The sequence below is a fragment of the Ornithodoros turicata genome, chromosome 2 (genome assembly GCF_037126465.1).
Source record: "Ornithodoros turicata isolate Travis chromosome 2, ASM3712646v1, whole genome shotgun sequence".
NCBI lineage: Eukaryota > Metazoa > Arthropoda > Arachnida > Ixodida > Argasidae > Ornithodoros > Ornithodoros turicata.
Genome location: NC_088202.1, coordinates 29,005,442 through 29,010,702, shown reverse-complemented (window position 1 = coordinate 29,010,702; position 5,261 = coordinate 29,005,442).

Below are 5,261 nucleotides of genomic sequence, written 5' to 3'. Positions count from 1 at the left end.
CTTGCACTGTTTTCTCTCCTGTATTTGATGCCTGTGGTACTGCCATCCGGTCCCAGGGAGTCATGCCCTGGTTTCTGTGTACGTGATTGCTGTAGAAATCTATGGTTCCCACTGGTCCTTGAAACCCTTGAATACCTGGGAATTCGATAAAAGCTGTTTTCAACGTCAGGAAAATCTTCGAATTTCACCACAGTCCTAAAAACCCTTGAATTTTCGTCGAAATCGACCAAGGTATGTGACCAAGTCGAGTAGACGTCTGAGTTCTGTCTTAGACGTTGGCGATTCGATTTTGCTAATGACGTCCAGTACTCGGTCATTAGAACGTATTCCTTCTATCCCGATGGTGTGGCCAAAGTCAATTGTCTCGACTCCAAAGGTGCACTTCCGGAGTTCAGCCTCATCCGGCCCCGTTTCACTTAGGCGCTACAGAGCTGCATGCAGTCTTGCATCGTGAACTTGTTGGCTTGGACGAAAGACAAGAACATTATTCAAATGGCAAATCATTCCCTCGGGTCGTCCTAAAACATCATTCACACGCGTCTTTGGAAGTGTTCGGGCGGCGACGAAGTCCTGAACGCCAGCCAGCTGAAGCAGAACTGCATAAAATGGTGTGATGAAAGTGGTGAGGTGACTGTTCTTGGTAAATGGGATTTGCCAAAACCCAGCATTGGCGTCAATCTTCAAGGACAGCTATGCTGCCGATAACCTCTCCAAAGTGTGTTTCACTGGGGGGTAGTTTCATTTTAAATCGAATAACGTGTGAAAGTTGTATTTTTTTATTCGCCCAGAAAAAATGCATGTTAGATGACAGCTCAAACGACGCAAATCGCGCCACGTGCGACGCTCGTGCGTGGAGTAGTTTCCGCGTGGGAGAGGAGGAAAGTCTGAGGCTGCTTGAGCGCGCTTTCTTCTGGACCGACTTTGACGGGATCTAGCACCGCTGATTTTTTGCCTAGGAACTGGAAGTTTTTTGTGATTGTAGGCTGCACCATAGACACTGTCGACAGCCACCCACAGAATTCTGAGGGCCACAGACTTTCTGTTAAAAAATGCCAAACTTGTGACTTTCACACTGCTTGGGGGACTGGTGGCAACCTGAAACAAAAGCTACGATGTTACCACTGGATAAAGATCTTTACGAAGCGCTTCGTTTCTTCTGACTACTTTGTCGGTATGTTCGCGGACTGGGGCTTCTCGTCAAGGGCGCAAAGGCAACTCATGTACTCTCCCACGGTTTGAATGAGCCTGACGGAACTGGGAGACCATTGGGTAAACGTAAAATAATGCTCTGGGGATACTACAACAAGCTCACGACGTGCAGTCATTGATTAATCCGTCAGCGGGAGACCTGTAGCAAAGAAGAGGTTGAAGGTCGCGTGCTCGTCGATGAGGCGCGCAAGGCTGCAGTTTCGTGGACCATACATGACCAAAAAAATCGCTGCGCGTCTCCCGGGTAAAAATAAAAGATTGTCTTACTTGGGGGTCTAAAGTGGAGACATGACGCCACCTTTTCAAAAATAATCAAGGAAATCGAAGATGTCATTTTTGAGAAAATTGAGATGCAACATTGGCAATTTTCGCCTACCATGTGCGATTCTCAAGCTAATAACACAGAAAGCAGTGAGCTGAGAAAAATGAACTTTATACAGCACGAAAGTTCTTTCAACGTCCTAACGAATGGTACTAACCTCGATGTCCTCAGACGTTCCGTCATGAAGCAAATTGTTAACAAAATTTGGTCTTTTTGAACGTTTACGCCAAGTTTGGCATTTTTTTAACAGAAAGTCTGTGGCCCTCAGAATTCTGTGGGTGGCTGTCGACAGTGTCTATAGTGCAGCCTACAATCACAAAACGCTTCCAGTTCCTAGGCAAAAAATCAGCGGTGCTAGATCCCGTCAAAGTCGGTCCAGAAGAAAGCGCGCTCAAGCAGCCTCAGACTTTCCTCCTCTCTCACGCGGAAACTACTCCACGCACGAGCGTTGCACGTGGCGCGATTTGCGTCGTTTGAGCTGTCATCTAACATATATTTTTTCTAGGCGAATCAAAAAATACGTCTTTCACACGTTGTTCGATTTAAAATGAAACTACCCAGAGGAATTGGCTACCACTCTCTGAGCACATGGCGGTTGAGCTCGGTAAGATCAACACAGATGCTTACTTTGCCTTGACCTTTTGGCACCTCGACCATTGGCGTACACCATTTCGTTGGATCTTTGACTCGTGAAATAATGCTCAAGCGTTACACGTCCCGTAGCTCTTGACGTGCATGTGCTTATGGTGAGCTAGAATGACTGGTGTGTTTACCGGCCTATCCAATGCATGGGAGCGCTTGGTCGCGGCCGTGGCACCCGACCACGTGCGATTGTGTACACGGATGCGCTGAAGCTCGCTGTGCGCCTTGCGGAAGGATTTTTGTGGGGATCCGAGGTACTCTTCTGTTTCGTATCACGTGCCCTTTCCGTGAAATGCAGAGGTTCGCACCGCGCCGGCCGAGAAACGTAACAGTGTCGATGGATGGTTTATCAAGGGCATCACGAGCTCAGTGCAAGGTCGTTGCTTGCTCAGGTTATCTCTCACTTTCTTGCAATTCATAATTTGTTGCTTACAACAATGATCATAAGCGATGCAACAGTGGTCGGTCTGTGCATATCGCCGTATTCTCGCTCAGACTTGAGGGTCTTTGGGCTTCGGGGAACCCTTCCAGTAACATTGGCAATGCGTTGGGCGTTCGCTCGCTGCGAGTGCACAATCTATAAGCAACTTGTAAAACTTGTACTCCGCCGAAAAGCTGATAGCCTCCTATCCTCCTATCCTATCCTTCAATCCACAACCTGACGCCAAACAATTGAGGGTTTTAGTAAGGGAGCCTCCACAAATCACTGATTATAAAGTACGCGTAGACTTGGTTAGACGATGTGCAATGGCTATTCCTTGCAATTTAACTGTGCTTGTTTTCTCGCATTCGAAATCGGCTATCGCATAAGGACCGCGTCCAGGCACAAGTATGCCAGGATTGTGTATCGAAGGCAAGGGAAGGGCCACTACAGGACCTCACAGTATGACCCGAGACAGCACGGTTTCAATAGAGAAATCAGCAGCAACAAATCGTTGGATGTTATATTTTCTAATTTCACACAGTTTTCAGAAACCGTTGCTCTCAGTGATTCACAGGTTAGAGCACAGCGTCGGACTCGTGGGCAGTGCAAGAATTATCGAGCAGAGTTTGTGATGCGTATTCTTTCGCGTTTTATTAGGCCGGTAAGTGGCCGGGATAAGTAGGGAAGCGCACCAAGCGTGCGGATAAACAGTTTTCGACAGTTTAATCAGGGGTCAGATAAACCCTCGTCGCTTCGGACACTGACCGGGTGACAAACGTAGGACCGCGCAGTGCTTTACAGACGATTGCCTAATCATACCGCGATCATATGTACTAAACCACATTGTATTTGATGCGATATAAATTACATCTAAGCATGCAACGTTATCTTCACTTGTTATGCCTTAACGATAAGCCACCCGACGTTTCGTTTGCTTTTCTATTCGTTCTGTTCTGAACCCCTTAGCTGGTGTACGTACAAGTGGAAAGAACTTCGGCGATAATGTGCCTGCTGTTCACAGTCACATCATAACTACTGCTTGTTGCTCGCTATTTTCAAGAAATGAGACTGTATGTAAGAACCGAAGGAAGTGTGTTTGGGGATCCCACTCATTGTTTTAGCCCGTACAGCCTGTATGTGTACATCTCGCGCTTTTTTTATTGTACACTCCATCAAATAAGGCCAATAAAATTTCTTTTATATGACTGGTTTGTTGAATGCCAGTATTCAATAGCAAGCAATGGACGAGCGTCACTAAAGTTGGAAGTAAGAACGACAAGATAAAAACTGCAATAAAATAAACATTACAGCGTCCTTGTTTCCCGAATATTCACCAGCTGAACGCGTGAAAGTGCGGGTAGTCAGACAACAATACTGATGGTCGAATTTCTGAAGAAAAAGACTAATTTATGGAGCAGCTTCGTTTGCAGCGGACACACAAAACTTTTCCTTAAGAACGAAGATGAAAATAGCAGCGGCGCTCGGCATGTATCATGATACCTGATAACAGCGAGACGATGTCTTTCTAGAAATGAGAAAGATTAGTGAGATTACGGGGGGGTAACCCTGAATGCTGTATCAAAATAGGACGCTATACACTGTCTGCGTAGCATAAACGGTGGTGGGTACTTCCGAGCGATCTGCCTGCTTGTCTGGCGGCACATGCTGCTCGAGCGGTGGGGGGGAGGGGGGGGGGGGCGTTGTGGACAGACTTCATAGGCAACTGTGCTGACAATTGTCTTAAAGTGTACGAGCAAAGCCCAGCCTCAGACAGCACAGCTTTCTCCGAGATTCGAACCCAGGATACCTCCCAGTCTCCCAGTCTCGGCATGCCATGTCAGCATAAAAGGGCACCTCACATTCTAACACATAGTGACCCCCAGTACCAGGAGGGCCGCCGCAGATTTGCTCGCGGAGTTGTCCGGACTTGACACTGTTTGGGATTGCTGGTTCTGCTGCAACTATCTTCCAAAATTTGGGCGGCAGAACAGCTGGACTAGAAAGCATATGGTATGCTTTCTAGTCCAGCTGATTCATTCTGATTATATATCAACTGTGAAATAGAAAGCTTGTTGCATCGCGAAAAGCAGAGAAAGGGGGAGAGCAGTGCCATATTGTATAAACCCTGTTCTGAAATCGTACCATTGCCTCTACGACGTAGGTATAAAAGAGACAGAGTGTTCCTACAGGATGTGACTTTCTGCCTAAACGGGATCTTACCTTCCACTACGTCTAGTACGATGTTCGCGACAAATACATAGTACACCCCGACTTTTGCTTGTCAAACGACGCGATTACATGTTATGAGTAGGGTTTGTGGTTTTCGGCATTTATTTTCAACCCAATTCAAGGGGTGCTTATCGGCATTTATATGGGGGACTATAAATCGGATTTTTCGGCATCTATATTCCGCCCAAAAAATAAATGCCCGAATACGAGCATCTATTTATTTCGCATGAAGGAAAGCCTATTTTGCGCGCGAAGTACCAACGAACCGAAAAGAAGTGAATCGATTCATGGTTTCATTAACAATGTCTTTTATTGCCTGTGCCAAACCAGCAAACAAGGAGACTACCTCTTGTTGTAATAGATGCAAGCGTACATCATCATGCTCGCATCTGTCATAGCGGCTCGCTCCTTGCGATTAATAACACGCAGTTTAGA